Source organism: Dendrobates tinctorius, unplaced genomic scaffold (assembly GCF_039654945.1).
Source record: "Dendrobates tinctorius isolate UK_male_01 unplaced genomic scaffold, ASM3965494v1 ptg000019l, whole genome shotgun sequence".
NCBI lineage: Eukaryota > Metazoa > Chordata > Amphibia > Anura > Dendrobatidae > Dendrobates > Dendrobates tinctorius.
Genome location: NW_027361687.1, coordinates 87,776,553 through 87,793,253, shown reverse-complemented (window position 1 = coordinate 87,793,253; position 16,701 = coordinate 87,776,553).

Below are 16,701 nucleotides of genomic sequence, written 5' to 3'. Positions count from 1 at the left end.
TATAAAATTAGTGTTTAGTATACCTGTTAGCAGCTGTTCAGGAATAAGCACACTAAGCCCCCCTTTTTCACTTTTCTGCCTATCTTTATCAGTCTACCAAGATGAAGAAGGCAGGGAGTAAGGCACGTGGTCGTGGGGGTGGAGTTGCAGCAGGGAGAGGACGTGGGGATTCAGCAGGGAGAGGATGTGGGGATTCTGTGCCTGCTACGGGTACCAGTGACCCAGCATCCCCCAGTTTTACCAGGCAACAGTCCTTTATGCGCAGCTTTGTAGGACCTTGCCGTACCCCACTGCTGTGTGACGAACAAATTTAAGCCGTTGTCGGATGGATGGCAGCGAACGCATCGACTTCAATGACTTCCACATCCTCTCTGGGCCAGAGCACTGAAGAGCAACCATCTGTCTCTTCACCACCTGCCAAATTGCCCAGGCAGTCAGAGAGCCATGTGCAGGAGCCATCTCAGTCTCTACTTCTGTTCTCTGAATCTGTTGGCTTGGAAAGAGGGGGCCAGCCAAGCAGCATTCTAGAATGTGAAGAAGTGGGAGTATGCAGTGATGCGCAACTGCTTTGTCCCTCTGAATCTGAAGAGGCGGGTGGGCCAGTACCTATGGTCAGCACACCTCAGTACGCATCAGATGAGGAGACTCAGGTGCCACTTTCTTGTGCGTACGGTGCAGGCGAGACTACCCAGGAGAAGCAGGTGTTTGCAGAGGGGAGTGTAGATGATGAGGTCCTTGACCCATCATGGCGTGAGGAACAGGAAGGTGGTGGGAGCAGGTCTGAGGAAGAGATTCCCCGAATGGCCAAAAGTGGAGGGAGAGGGAGGGGTGTTATGAATGAGTCACCGGAGGAGGAAAAAACAAAAATACAAGCTAAGTCCAGAAAGCCGGAGAAGTTGGTAGCTAGCAGATTGCAGACCCCTGATCCTATTCACAACAACTAACAGTAGCCGTGGAGCGTTCCTACGGTAGCACTAGATGCCTCGTCACAGCCGGAGAACTAAATAAGCCTAAAGAAAGAAAGGGGAAATCGAAACTGCCCAAGAGCAGACCCCAAAGCAATAGACAGCCCCCAACATGTATTGATGGTGAAAAACAGATGAAAACACAAACACAGACAGAAAGACAGGCAGAGCAAACGATGGGGCCCTACTAACTAGAAAAACCCTACCAAAAAAGTCCCAACACGTCTGATAGGAAAAACAGCCCTGAAGTCACTAGACTTCAAAATCCCTATATCAGCACTCCGATATATTCTGAAGACAGAGCAAAAGAGAATTAACCGATCAGGGACAAAAATGGAAATTCAGCAAAACCCCAACCGGGGCTGGCTGAACACAAAACTAAGCAAATCAGACAAAATCTCATGGAACAATAACAGAGCAAAAACTTAGCTTTAGAAGACAGGAACTGAACTGGAGGCCAGAGCTCCGAGCAGAGAAATCACCAGCAACCCTACAGGGCGTCGGCTGCCTTATATCCACTCAGAGATTCCGGATGTCCAATCGCAATCCACCTGTTCAGGTGACAGGTTTCTCCCATCCAAATCAGTTTCACCACCTCCTTTCACCAGCAGATGGAGTTCATCGGACATCAAAGGTGAACGAGAAAATGAGCTCATAACAGTACCTCTCCCTTGAGGAGGGGTCACCGAAACCCTCATCCACGCCACCAGGCCGATCAGGATGGGCCCGATGAAAAGCAAGGACCAATCTTTCGGCATGGATATCGGATGCAGAGACCCAAGAATTATCCTCCTGGCCATAACCCTTCCACTTAACCAAATACTGGAGTCTCCGTCCAGCCAGACGAGAATCAGTATCTTCTCAACCTGATATTCCACATTACCTTCGACCAATACAGGGTCAGGAGGTGCCACCACAGGAACTACTGGCTCAACAAACGTCTTCAACAGAGACTTATGAAACACATTATGGATCTTAAATGTAACAGGAAGAGCCAATCGAAAAGAGACCGGATTAAGAATCTGCAAAATCTTGAAAGGTCTGTGAGAATCATGTGGGAATAGTGGATGAGGGCAGGTATATCTCGCCCAGATACCTTTCCTATGTGGCCTAGTCTGGTCAGTATCGCACCTGGTTACTAATGAATAATGGGAGGCGGATATAAAAGGATGTCAGGTGGTTGTGTGAGTGTCTCAGCCTGGGGACACAGAGAGCCTGTCTGTGTGAGCGACACACGTGAATGAAAGCAGTGCCCACTGTAACTGTGGCTTGGCTGGACAGGAGAAGCCCACCAGCTGGTAGTTAGGCTATACCTTGTTTAGTTAGTGCCGGACAGGCAAGGATTTGTTTTATGTTGTTTTCCTTTATGCACTGCTTTCACTTTTAATAAACCTGACCCAGTGTCAGTTATACCCGGACCCCGGCTGTGTGCCTGAGTTTCATGCTGAATGCACGTGACCTTTGACCCCAGCACAGGCGATCCCGGAGTGTTTTATCACAGGTCCAATAAATCTAGGTTTAATCTTTGGAGAAGCCACCTTCATAGAGATATTCTTTGATGACAACCAAACCATATCACCCACCTTAAACCGGGGACCAATGGTCCTATGCCGGTTGGAAAACCGCTGGGCCTTTTCCTGGGAGAGAGACAACTTATCCACCACTTGGTCCCAAATCTGGTTCATTCTCTCCACCACAGTGTCAACACCTGGGCAGGCAGAAGACTCCACCTGCCCTGAAGAAAATCGAGGATGAAACCCAAAGTTACAAAAAAAAGGTGACATCAAAGTGGCAGAACTAGCTCTATTATTTAAAGCAAATTCGGCCAAGGGCAAAAATGAGACCCAATCATCCTGATCAGCAGAGATAAAACATCTCAAATAAGACTCCAAAGTCTGGTTTGTTCTCTCCGTTTGCCCATTGGTCTGAGGGTGAAACACAGAGGAGAAGGACAACTGAATTCCCAGCTTGGAACAAAAAGTCCTCCAAAATCTAGAAACAAACTGAACTCCTCTGTCAGATACAATGTTCTCAGGAATCCCATGCAAGCGAACCACCTGTTGCAAAAACAAGGGCACCAACTCTGAGGAAGATAGCAACTTAGGGTACAAGATGGACCATCTTAGAGAATCTATCACAAATCACCCAGATAACAGTCATTCTCTGAGAGACAGGCATATCAGAAATAAAATCCATTGAAATATGGGTCCATAGCCTCCTGGGCACCGGCAGTGGCATAAACAACCCACTAGAGCGAGAACAAGGTTTAGACCGGGAGCAAGTCCCACAGGACTGCACAAAATTCCTGACATCACGAGACAAGGCGGGCCACCAGAAAGTCCGACTCATCAAATCTCTAGTACCAAAAATACCTGGATGACCAGCCAATGCGGAGCAATGAACTTCAGACATTACTCTCTTCCTCCACTGGTCAGGAACATACAATTTTCCAATGGGACAACGCTCAGGTTTGTCCTCCTGAAACTCTTCCAGTGCACATCTCAAATCGTGCGAGATGGCAGAAAGAACTACCCCCTCACCTAAGATGGTAGCAGGCTTGGTCACAATAGGAGAATCAGCAAAGAAACTCCTAGAGAGGGCTTCTGCCTTGACATTCTTAGTGCCCGTAAGAAAAGAGACCACAAAATCAAAATGCATGAAAAACAAGGCCCACCTAGCCTGTCTAGGATTCAAGCGTTTGGCCGACTCAAGGTAAATCAAATTCTTGTGGTCAGTGAGGACCATGACTTGATGTCTAGCTCCCTCCAACTAATGTCTCCACTCCTCAAATGCCCATTTCATGGCTAACAGTTCCCGATTCCCCACATCATAGTTGCATTCAGATGGGGAGAACTTTCGGGAAACGAAGCACAGGGATTCATTTTAGATGTTACCGGATCTTTTTGGGACAAAACAGCTCCTGCACCAATCTCAGAAGCGTCCACCTCTACCTGAAATGGGAGTGTGAGACATCAGGTTGCCACAAAACCGGAGCAGAAGTGAAACTCCGCTTCAGCTCCTGAAAGGAAGAAACAGCCTCTGGAGACCAATTCAGCACATCAGCACCCTTCTTAGTCAAATCAGTCAATGGTTTGTCAATACCAGAAAAATTAGCTATATATTTGCGATAAAATTTAGCAAAACCCAAAAACTTCTGGAGGGCCTTCAAAGAAGTGGGCTGAACCCAATCATAAATGGCCTGTACCTTGGCCGGGTCCATTTCAATAGTTGACGGAGACAAAATAAATCCCAAAAATGAAATCCTCTGTACACCAAAAAGGCATTTCGATCCTTAACATATAGGGAATTCTTCCTCAAAATCCGGAACACAGTCCCAACATGTTCCACATGAGAGTCCCAATCCCTGGAAAAGATTAAAATATCATCCAGATAGATAATCAAAAATGTATCCACAAAGTCCCGGAAAGTATCAATCATCAAGCACTGGAAGACAGAAGAGGCATTAGTGAGCCCAAAAGGCATCACCAGGTACTCAATATGTCCCTCCGGAGTATTAAACGCCATCTTCCATTCATCCCCATGCTTAATGCAAATAAGATTATACGCCCCCTGAGGTCAAGCTTGGTAAACCAGCAAGCACCATTAACTCTGGAGAATAGATCAGAAATCAGGGGAAATGGATACTGATATTTAACAGTAATTTTGTTGAGGGAACGATAGTCAATACAAGGCCTTAATGAACCATCTTTCTTGGCCACGATAAAAAACCCAGCATCCAAGGGTGAAGAGGATGGTCTAATATGACCCTTCTCCAACGACTCAATATAAGATCGCATAGCCTCGTGCTCGGGTACAGATAAATTGAAAAGTAGACCCTTGGGAAATTAACACACAGGGCTCAACTCCATTGCACAGTCATAACTCCTATGAGGAGGCAAAAACGCAGACTTATTCTCACTAAATACATCATAAAAATCAGCCAAATAGTCAGGAACATCATGCGACTGGGGAGAGGTGGAGAAAACAGGAGCGTCACTAAGAGCACACCGACAACCCCAACTCACCACAGACACAGATTTCCAATCCAAAACTGGATTATGGATTTGCAACCAGGGAAATCCCAGAACAATGGTATCATGCAAATTATGCAACACCAAAAATCTGCAATTTTCTTGATGGTCTGGGGCGACCTGCATTACCACCTGGGTCCAAAACTGAGGTTTATTCTTCGCCAAAGGAGTAGCATCAATACCCCTCAAAGGGATAGGCGTCCACAGAGGTGTCATAGGAAACCCACAACGTTTAGCAAAATCCAAGTCCATCAGGTTCAGAGTCGCTCCTGAATCCACAAAAGCCTTGGCGGAAAATGTGGACAGGGAGCAGATCAGAGTAATTGCCAGAAGAAACTTAGGTTGAACACCACCCACAGCAAATGTGTGTGCAAAACGTTTCTCTCGTTTAGGGCAGACAGAAATAATATGAGAGGCATCTCCACAGAAAAAAAACACAGCTTATTACGCCTTCTGAGCTCCTGACGTTGCGCCCTAGACAAAACTATCACATTGCATAGGTTCAGACATTTGTTCAACAGGTGGCAACATTTCTCATGTAATTTTACGTTCACGTAAACGCCGATCAACCTGAATGGCTAATGACATAGAATCGTCCAGACCAGAGGGAACAGGAAATCCCACCATAGTATCTTTTACGGTTTCTGACAAACCCTTCCGAAAGAGAGCTGCCAAGGAACCATCACTCCAAGTAGTAAGGACCGCCCACTTTTGGAATTTTTGACAGTACGACTCTGCAGAATCCTGACCCTGGCTCAATGCCAACAGGGCTTTCTCAGCTTGATCAATAGCATTAGGTTCATCATACAACAACCCCAAGGCTTGAAAAAATGCATCCACATTAGTTTGAATAGGATCACCAGGTGTCAAAGAAAATGCCCAATCCTGGGGATCGCCGCGCAGCAAAGAGATGACAATTTTAACCTGCTGCACAGAGCTCCCCGATGAGTTAGGCTTCAAGGCAAGAAATAATTCACAATTATTCTTAAAATTCAAAAATTTAGACCGATCCCCAAAAGCCACATCAGGAGTAGGAATCTTTGGTTCAGCAGCATGTGAATGAGCAAGATAGGCAGAAATTCCCTGCACTTCAGCAGTGAGCTGCTCCACACGATCAGACAATTGCTTAATCTCCATTAAGAAAAAAATTCCTCCTACGGCCCAAGAGAAAAAAATATACAGAACAAAATTCTGACACTTTTTTTTTTTTTTTTTACAATTCTCTCCTGCTATTGAGTACCCTAGAATCTGCGGTATGGCTGGTGATTCTGTCATGAATGAGTCACCGGAGGAGGTAAAAACAAAAATACAAGCTAAGTCTAGAAAGCCGGAGAGGTTGGTAGCTAGCGGATTGCAGACCCCTGATCCTACTCACAACACCTAACAGTAGCCGTGGAGCATTCCTACCGTGGTCCTGGACGCCTCGTCACAGCTGGAGAACTAAATAAGCCTAAAGAAAGAAAGGTGAAATCTACACTGCCCCAGAGCAGACCCCAAAGCAATAGACAGCCCGCAACATGTATTGACAGTGAAAACAGATGAAAACACAAACACAGACAGAAAGACAGGCAGAGCAAACGATGGGGCCCTACTAACTAGAAAGGAAAGGACAGAAAAGATGCTGGCTGCAATCTGCAAAAACCCTACCAAAAAAGTCTCAACACGTCTGATAGGAAAAACAGCCCTGAAGTCACTAGACTTCAAAATCCCTATATCAGCACTCCGATATATTCTGAAGACAGAGCAAAAGAGAATTAACCGATCAGGGACAAAAACGGAAATTCAGCAAAGCCCCAGCCGGGTCTGGCTGAACACAAAACAAAGCAAATCAGACGAAATATCATGGAACAATATCAGAGAAAAAAAACTTAGCTTTAGAAGACAGGAACTGAACTGGAGGCCAGAGCTCAGAGCAGAGAAATCACCAGCAACCCTACAGGGCGTCGGCTGCCTTATATCTACTCAGAGAATCCGGATGTCCAATCGCAATCCACCTGTCCAGGTGACAGGTTTCTCCCATCCAAATCAGTTTCACCACCTCCTTTCACCAGCAGAGGGAGTTCATCGGACATCAAAGGTGAACGAGAAAATGAGCTCATAACAGAGGGGGCAGACTTCGTTGCCTGTAGCCTCCACTTCGGCACCCGTTAGGAGCACTCCTCTTCCAAAACACAAAACGGGCGCTCCCAGGACTTGAAGTGCATGGTCCTTTTTTGACACAGTTGCAGATGACATTTGCTTAGTCAAATGCAAGCTGTGTCATCAAAAAGGCAAAAGAGGGAAAAGTGTCAGCAACCTCAATACCACAAATATGTGGAAACATGTGCAGGCCAAGCACGTGTTGGAGTTACAAAGACACACTGAAGACCTAGGCCAACCTACAGCACCACCTACCACCTCTTCAGCTCGTGTTGGTGCCTCTTCCTCCAGCTCACACACAGCTGGTTCGCCTTCCTCACAGGATCGCCATGGAAGAACCTCTAGCACTGTTGTCTAGAGACCCAGTGACATTCCACCCACAGCACCATGTTCCCAGTCATCCTCACACTCCCAGGCCACTCTACAGCCATCGGTAGCACAGGCATGGGAGAAAAGGCGGCCATACTCGGCAAACCATCCCCGAGCACAGGCTCTGAATGCTGGCATTGCCAAACTAGTCGCCCTTGAAATGCTGTCATTCAGGCTGGTGGAGACTAACACCTTCCGGAACTTCATGGCATTGGCAGTCCCACAATACACCATGCCCAGCCGCTTTTATTTCAGCAGTCAAGCCGTCCCTGCCCTGCAAAAGCATGTGGAGGGAAAAATAAAACATGCGCTACTAAACGCCGTCAGTAGCAAGGTCCACCTGACCACCGATGCGTGGACCAGTAACCATGGACAGGGACGATACCCTTCTCTCACTGCCCATTGGGTCAATGTTGTGAAGCCGGGTACAGATCTGGAGAGTGGCGCTGTACGTGTTCTGCCAACTCCACGGATTGCAGGAATCCAGTCTGTACACATTGACTCATCCTCATACTCAAGTTCCTCAGAATCAGCGCAGCCGGAGCCTGATACGACCGATATGAGCACAGTCGTGGCCAAACGTCAACAGGCCGTACTTAAATTAATTTCTTTGGGTAATCGAAGCCACACGGCGCAGGAGCTCTGGAATGCCATCAAGCAGGAGAGCGATGTATGGTTTGTGGCAGCGAATCTCCAGCCAGGCTTGGTAGTGTGTGACAATGGCCAAAATCTGGTGGCAGCTCTGGGCCTAGGCAACCTCACTCACATACCTTGTCTGGCACATGTGCTCAACTTGGTCGTGCAGAGCTTTCTGAGGGACTATCCGGATCTTGATGCACTGCTGCACAACGTCCGCATAGAGTGCGCTTACTTGCGGCGTTCCAGCATGGCAAGATCGCGCATTGTAGCTCTGCAACGCCGATTCCGCCTTCCAGAACATTGCATCATATGTGACCTCCCCACCAGGTGGAATTCAATGTTACATATGTTGGAGCGGTTGTGTGAGCAGCAGGCAGCAGTAACGGAGTACAAGCTGCATCAGGCGCAAACAAGTCGCACTGTGTGCCGGTCACACTTCAGCACCACAGAGTGGGCCACTATGAAGGACATCTGCCAAGTTTTGCGTGCCTTCGATGATTCCACGTGGATGGCGAGTGCAGATGATGCACTAGTCAGCATTACTGTCCCCCTTATCTGCCTGCTTCAAAAAACAGCGCAAGCACTAAGGGACGAGGTTTTGGAAGAGATGGAGGATGAGGAGTCACAAATGCCATCTGCTTCTGGACAGTCTGCTCAACGTGGTTCCTCACAAAGGCCTAGGCAGGGGACACTTTGTGAGGAGGATTCAATCGAGGAGTAAGACATCTCTCCAGAGGAGGGAGGTACACAAGGATCTAGTCAGTATGTACAGCGAGGGTGGGGTGATGCAGAGCAGGCAGAGATGACGACTCAAGCAGGGGACAGCGGTTCTGGGCCAGTTGGGAGTCTTCAGCACATGGTTGATTTCATGCTGCAGTGCCTGAGAAACAACCGCCGCATCGCCCACATTCTCCACATGGCTGATTATTGGGTGTACACCCTCCTAGATCCTCGCTACCGGGACAACTTACAAAGCCTCATATCACAGTTGAACCGGGATGGTAAAATTCGGGAGTACCAAGAAACACTTGTGCAGGCCATCATGTTCTCCATTCCCCCCGCAAGTGTTGCAGGTAGTGCTTTTCAAAGCAGCCATGTGGGTAGAGGCAGTGGAGGAAGCTCTGCACAAAGTGGTAGCAGAGGCAGTGCCGCAGGACAAGGCAAGGCCAGTATGGCCCAAATGTGGAAAAGTTTTGTGTGCCTGCCAAAAATGGCTACACCATCACAGACGGGTCCAGTCAGCAGGAGGCAACTTTTCCGTCAGATGGTGACAGACTACATGTCTTGCCCTGTCAGTGTACTCCCAGACGGCTCTTCCCCCTTCAAGTTTTGGGTCTCTAAGCTGGATATATGGCCAGAGCTTAGCCAGTATGCATTGTAGGTGCTGGCTTGCCCTGCTGCCAGTGTACTATCGGAACCCATCTTTAGAGCCGCAGGTGGTGTACTAACAGACCGTTGCACGCGACTATCCTCCGATAACATTGACCGGCTTACTTTTCTGAAAATGAACAAGGCCTGGATCTCCCTGGAATTTGCCAGTCCTCTTCCAGAATAAATAATTGGCTGGCAAAAGTATCCAGGTCTCCTGTTGTGTTCATGTTTCTACCACATGAACTGTAATACCTGGGCTCCAACACTTCCAGTTGTTGCTCAGAAGTGCTTTATGCACAGAACAAAACACTCATTCCTGTGTAAGTGGGGTTCAGTAACGTCAGTTGTTTCCTGCTGTGTGTACGGCCATATCTCCTGCTCCCTGCAAATTCAAAGTACATCATGCATAAAAATTGCTCCAAGTAGGCCTCATCCTACACCCTGATTGATCCTGGCCTCCAACACCACCATTTGGAGCTCAGAAATGCTGTAGGCACGGAAAAACACAATCGTTCCTGTGTAAGTGGGGTTCAGTAACGTCAGCTGTTCCCCAGCTGTGTGTACTGCAATATCTCCTGCTGCCTCCAAAACCTCACTACTACTGATTTAAAACATTCTCTGATTTGGCATCTGGCTCCACTCTGTCTCTAGTATTTCACCTGGCCTCCAACACCGCCAGTTGCTGCTCAGAAGTGCCGTCTGCACAATCAACACTTGTTCCTGTGTTACAGGTGTTCAGTAAAGTCAGCTGATCCCCTTGATGTGTGTCCGGCAATGTCTCCTGCTCTGTCCACATTCCCATAACTAGTAGTGGGAATGTGGACAGAGCAGGAGACATTGCCGGACACACATCAGGGGATCAGCTGACCGAATTCCAGTAACACAGGAACAAGTGTTGATTGTGCAGACGGCAACTCTGTGCATCAACTGGCGGTGTTGGAGACCATGGTAAATACTAGAAACAGAGTGGAGACAGAGGCCTAATTGGAGCACGTTGACACTCAGTAGTAGTCTACAACCGATATTAGACTTGATGCAAAGAGGCCTCAGCCTGCTCCATGCTTGATCCTGGGCTCCAACAACACCAGTTGGTGTTCAGAAGTGCCGTCTTCACAGAGAAAAACACTAGCTCCTGTGTTAGTGGGGTTCAGTAACGTCTGCTGTTCCCCTGCTGTGTGGACGGCAATATCTCCTGCTGCCTCCATATTCAAAACACATCAGGCTTCAGCCTGCTCCCTGCTTGATCCTGGGCTCCAACAACGCCAGTTGGTGTTCAGAAGTGCCGTCTTCACAGAGAAAAACACTAGCTCCTGTGTTAGTGGGGTTTAGTAACGTCTGCTGCTCCCCTGCTGTGTGGACGGCAAAGTCTCCTGCTCCCTCCAAAATCACACTACTACTGATTTTTAACCGTGCTCCAACTAGGCCTCTGGCTCCAGTGTCTCTAGTATTTACCCTGGCCTCCAACACCGCCAGTTGCTGCTCAAAAGTGTGGTCTGCTCAATCAACACTTGTTCCTGTGCTACTGGTGCTCAGTAACATCAGTTGATCCCCTGATGTGTGTCCAGCAATGTCTCCTGCTCTGTCCACATTCCCACTACTAGTAGTACCTCCTTCTCAGTATCCGAGTTCCAGCAACGTCTGCTGGTCCTTGGTAGTGCTTTATAGCACAGGTACCTCCTGCTTAGTAACCGTGTTCCAGCACCGTCAGCTGGTCCACGGTTGTGCCATTGGCTCTTGTTCCTTCTGCTGCCCATCCAGGTTCCAGTACCATCAGCTAGTTCTCGGCAGTTCCTCAGCCTTCTTGTACCTTCTGCTACTTTTCAAAGTTCACGCTTGTGGAAATGGTTTTTGATTCTCACACTGGATCTCCCTGATGACGACCCTGAAGACGACGACCCTGAAGACCACACCGAAGAAGACCAAAAAGATGACCCTGAAGAAGATGACCAAGAGGACAAAGAACATGAAAACAACCACCAAGATGCAGAACAACAAGAGACAGAAGACCAAGAAGCAGAAGAACAAAAAGCAGAAGGACCAAAAGCAGAAGAACATTAAGCATACGACTAAAAATCAGAGCAAAATATATTATCTAAATTATAAGCAGAAGAAGACTAAGCAGTGTATGGGGGGTGAGTCCGTTCCTCCTCGTGGTGCCCCTGGAAAATGCCTGCTGCTGCAGGCCAAACTGAATGCGAACAAATCCTGTTGTAAATCTTTTGTGACAGGCAGAACGGAAGGTGTAATCTTCAAACTTTTATAGATAACTACAGGAATGCCTGTCACAAATAAGAATATGATGAAGAAGAAGAATAGGAAGAAGATGAGGAAGTAGAATATGAAGAATGTACAAAAAAAGAATAATAGGAAGAAGGTGAAGAAGAAGAAGATGAATAAGGTGAAGAAGAAGTTGATGAAAAAGATGCTGCTGCTGAGGATGATGAAGGAGAAAGTGTTGGAGAAGTAAAAAAGAAGGTGAAGAGCATGTAAGTAGTGAAACATACATATCTAACAAAATATACAAAATGTTTACATAGTCAATATCTTTGTAAAAAAAAAAAATATTCCTGCTATTCCATTTGATTGGGCTAAACCTCTATGCCTTTAATGTCTCCTCCACCTCCCCCAATACATTCTACATTATTCTTAGTTGTTTTACTTCATGTAGAATTAACCTACAAGGAATGAAAGGGTTTATTTTAATTCCGATATTTCTGTCCCATTGACAGAATATATATGCACAGCCTGCTCACCGCTTTGACGAAAACCAGGAATAAGTCCAGCCTGTGGCAGCAGTTCGCACGGAAAACAGATTGGGATAAATCCTTGCATGTAGAGGAAATAGTATAGTTTCTCCAGCGATCAGTCCAATGGTAGAATAAAATATTACTTTTATTTTTCCATTAAAAGGTTCCATGTTTCTTCAGTAGCAATTTTGAATATAGTCAATCCCTTTTGGGCGACATGATTCGACACTACATGTGTCTTTCTCAAGGTCCAAGTGAGGAATGAATCAAAACCGCATATATAGTATAAAGCAGGGAAAACATCACAATTTCTGGGTGTTACTCTTTCTAGAAACTAGCTAGTGTGTATAGGAGATTCCAAGTGGATTTAGTTCAGCCAAGTTAACCCTGTAACCAGCAGTAACCCTTTGCGGTGTTGTTCCATCCCCAAGGACTTCACTAACATGAAAAAAACAAATGAATAACCCCTTAACCCCCAAGGGTGGTTTGCACGTTCATGACCGGGGCCAATTTTAAAAAATTCTGACCACTGTCCATTCATAAGGTAATAACTCTGAAACGCTTCCATGGATCGGTTTTCTCGTGACATATTGTACTTCATGGTAGTGATAAAATTTCATTCAAATAACTTCCGTTTTTTCACAAATAAACGCAAATTTGGCGAAAATTTTGCAATTTTCCAACTTTAAATTTTTATGCCTTTAAATCACAGAGTAACGGCACACAAAGAACTTAATATATAACATTTCCCACGTTTACTTTACATCAGCACAATTTTGGAACCAAAATTTTTTTGTTAGGAAGTTAAGGGTTAAAATTTGACCAGCGATTTCTCATTTTTGCAACACCATTTTATTTTTACGGACCACATCACATTTGAAGCCACTTTGAGGGGTCTATATGATAGAAAATACCCAAAAGTGACACCATTCTAAAAACTGCACCCCTTTAGGGTGTGTGCAGACGCTGCGGAATCCGCTGCGGATTAATCCGCACGGATTTTGCAAAAACCGCAGATAAACCGCAGGTCAAAAGACCTGCGGATTATCTGCGGTTTTGCCTGCGGTTTGGTCCTGCGGATTTACCATCTCCACAATGGTGGAGATAGGAACCCGCTGCGGATTCCGCACAAAGAATTGACATGTCAATTCTTTCTGCGGTTTCAAAACCGCAGCAAATCCGCACGGATTTTTCCGCAACGTCAGCAGAGCGGTTTTTTTTTACCATTCATTTGAATGGTACTGTACACGGCAGCTAAAACTGCTGCGGGTCCGCAGCGGCCAAAACCGCTGCGGAAACGCAGCGGAATCCGCAGCGTGTGCACATAGCCTAAGGGGCTCAAAACCACATTCAAGAAGTTTAACCCTTCAGGTGCTTCACAGGAATTTTTGGAATATTTAAAAAAAAAAAAATAACATTTAACTTTTTTTCACAAAAAAAATATTTCAGGTTCAATTTTTTTTATTTTACCAAGGGTAACAGGAGAAATTGGACTGTAAAAGTTATTGTGAAATTTGTCCTAAGTACGCTGATACCTGATATGTGGGAGGGAACCACTGTTTCGGTGCATGGCAGAGCTCAGAAGGGAAGGAGCGCCGTTTGACTTTTTCAATGCAAAGTTGGCTGGAATTCAGATTGGGCGCCATGTCACATTTGGAGAGCCCCTGATGTACCTAAACAGTGGAAACCCCCCACAAGTGACCCCATTTTGGGAACTAGACCCCCCAAGGAACTTCTAGATGTGTGGTGAGAACTTTGAACCCACAAGGGCTTCACAGAAGTTTATAAAGTACAGCCGTACAATTAAAAAATCATATTTTTTCCACAAAAATGATCATTTCACCCCCAACTTTTATTTTCCCAAGGGTAACAGGACCCTAAAAGTTATTGTGCAATTTGTCCTGAGTATGCTGATATCCCATATGTGGGTGTAAACGACTATTTGGGTGCATGGCAGAGCTCGGAAGGGAATCAGCGCCATTTGACTTTTTTGGCTGGAATTGAGATCGGACACCATGTCACATTTGGAGAACCCCGGATGTACCTAAAGAGTGGAAACCCCCCACAAGTGACACCATTTTGGAAACTAGACCCCCCAAGGAACTTTTCTAGATGTGTGGTGAGCACTTTGAACCTCCCAGTGGTTCACGGAAGTTTATAATTCCCGGGCGTGAAAATAAAAAAAAAACATATTTTTTCCACAAACATGATCTTTTAGTCCCCATTTTTTTTTATTTTCCCAAGGGTACCAGGAGAAATTGGACCCCAAAAGTTGTTGTGCAATTTGTCCTGAGTACGTTGATACCTCATATGTGGGAGAAAACTACTGTATGGGCACACGTCCGGGCTTGGAAGGGAAGTAGTGACGTTTAGGAATGCAGACTTTGATGGAATGATCTGCGGGTGTCATGTTGCCTTTGGAGAGCCTCTGATGTGCCTAAACTATTGAAACTCCTGACAAGTGACCCAATTTTGGAAACTAGACCCCCCACGAAACTTATCTAGATGTGTGGTGAGCACTTTGAACCCCCAAGTGCTTTACAGAAGTTTATAACGCCCGGGCATGAAAATAAAAAAAATCATATTTTTTTTCCACAAAAATGATATTTTTGCCCCCAATGTTTTATTTTCCTAAGGGTAACAGGAGAAATTGGACCCCAAAAGTTGTTTTGCAATTTGTCCTGAGTATGTTTATGCCACATATGTGGGGGTAAAACACTGTTTGGGCGCATGGCAGAGCTCAGAAGGGAAGGAGCGCCGCTTGACTTTTTCAACGTAAAATTGGCTGGAATTGATATCAGACGCCATGTTGCGTTTGGAGATCACCTGATGTGCCCAAACAGTGGAAACCCCCCAATTCTAACTCCAACCCTAACCCCAACACACCCCTAACCCTAATCTCAGCCCTAACCCTAACCCTAGCCCTAACCCTAACCCTAGCCCTAGCCCTAACCCTACCCTAACCCTAGCACTAGCCCTAACCCTAACCCTAGCCCTAATGGCAAAATGGAAATAAACACATTTTTTAAATTTTATTATTTTTCCCTAACTAAGGGGGTGATAACGGGGGATTTGATTTACTATTTATGGCGGTTTTTATATTTGGCAGCTGTCGCACGCTAAAAGACGCTTTTTATTGTAAAAATAGTTTTTGCATCACCACATATTGAGAGCTATATTTTTTCCATATTTTGACCCACCGAGTCATGTGAGGTCTTATTTTTTGCGGGACAAGTTGACATTTTTATTGGTATCATTTTCGGGCATGTGACATCTTTTGATCGCTTTTTATTCCGATTTTTGGGACGCAGAATGAAAAAAAAACAGCATTTCATGAATTGGGAGGGTGCGTTTACACTGTTCTGCGTGAGATAAATTTGATAAAGTGGTTTTATTTTTCGGGTCAGTACGATTACAGCGATTCCTCATTTATGTTTTTTTATGTTTTGGCGCTTTTATGCAATAAAAACAATTTTAGATAAAAAAATAATTATTTTTGCATCGCTTTATTCTGCGAGCTATAACTTTATTTTTTCATGACGCTGTGTGGTGGCTCGTTTTTTGCGGGACAAGATGACGTTTCCAGCGGTACCATGGATATTTATATGCGTCTTTTTGATCGCGCGTTATTGCACTTTTTGTTTGGCGGTATGATAAATCATTTTTTGCTTCGTTTTTTATTTTTATTTTTTAAGGGGTTCGCTAAAGAGGTTAACTAATGGGACCGTTTTATAGGGCAGGTAGTTACGGACGCGGCGATACCAAATATGTGTACTTTTATTGTTTTGTTTTTTTTATTTCCAAAAAATGAATTTGTTAGGGAATATTTTTTTTTTTTTTAATTTATTTAGCGATTTTTTAAAAATTATTTTTACACTTTTTTTAAGTTTATTACATTGTCCCAGGGGGGACATCACTGTCCTGTGACAGGTCGCTGATCTGTCACAACAGAGATCGCTGTGACAGATCAGCAATCTGTCACAGGCATTGAAACAGACTTTCCTCCTTGCCTGCGCATTGCAGGCACTGAGGAAGCCAGCTCCCTGCAGGCCCCCAAAGGTCTCCGTCACCATATTGGATCCGGAGACCTGCAGGGAAGGAGCCCCCGCGCAGTAGCGCTGCACATTGCGATGCTGTGGGGGGCTCAGGGAAGCACGGAGGGAGCCCCCTCCCTGCCGATGCTTCCCTTTAACCCCCGGTACACCGCGATCGTGTTTGATCACGGTGTGCCAAGGGTTAACGTGTCGGAGGTGGTGACCGCCCCTGACACATTGTGCAGGGTGTCAGCTGTGATAATCAGCTGACACGCGGCCGCGATCAGTGGCGCTCGAGTGAACGCCGCTGATCGATATGACGTACTATCCCGTCCCTGGGAATTAAGTCCCAGGGCACATGGACGGGATAGTACGTCACATGGCAGGGGTTAAAATTAATATTAAA